Source organism: Arachis duranensis, chromosome 4, assembly GCF_000817695.3.
Source record: "Arachis duranensis cultivar V14167 chromosome 4, aradu.V14167.gnm2.J7QH, whole genome shotgun sequence".
NCBI classification, from domain to species: domain Eukaryota; kingdom Viridiplantae; phylum Streptophyta; class Magnoliopsida; order Fabales; family Fabaceae; genus Arachis; species Arachis duranensis.
In genome coordinates this window covers 33,351,742-33,352,522 of record NC_029775.3, presented here as the reverse complement: position 1 = coordinate 33,352,522, position 781 = coordinate 33,351,742, and positions in this window count along the sequence as shown.

The following is a 781-nucleotide window of genomic DNA, read 5'->3' as shown; positions in this document are numbered from 1 at the left end:
CCCCTTTCTGGCGTTAAACGCCCAGAATGGTGCCAGACTGGGCGTTAAACGCCCATTTGCTACCCTTACTGGCGTTTAAACGCCAACAAGGTCTTCCTCCAGGGTGTGCTATTTTTCTTTCTATTTTTCATTCTGTTTTTGCTTTTTTAACTGATTTTTGACTTCTCCTGATCATCAACCTACAGAAAACATAAAATAACAAAGGAAAATAGATAAAATATAATATTGGGTTGCCTCCCAACAAGCGCTTCTTTAATGTCAGTAGCTTGACAGAGGGCTCTCATGGAGCCTCAGAGATGCTCAGAGCAATGTTGGAACCTCCCAACACCAAACTTAGAGTTTGAATGTGGCTCACATGAGTGAGGTCGATCCCACAGGGATTGAAGGATTGAGCAATTTTAGTTTAGTGGTTGATTTAGTCAAGCGAATCAAGTTTTGGTTGAGTGGGTTGTATTTAACAGAAGCTAAAATGCTTGGAAAATAAAGGGAGATGGGAGAATTGCAGTAAATTAAAGAACAGGAAAATAAACTTGCTGAATCTTAAAGAACAAGAAAGTAAATGACTGAAACTTAAAGTGCAAGAAATGTAAATTGCAGTAACTTAAATGGCAAGGAATGTAAATTGCTTGAATGTAAAAGGGATTCGAGGACTGGGATTGCAGAATCTGAACAAAAAGAAAGTGGGTTGCCACAATTAATAGAGCAGAAACTAAATTAGAAGCAATTAGAATTCAAACAGAAATTGAAATTAAAGTGCAGCAGGGTTCACAGAAGAACCAAA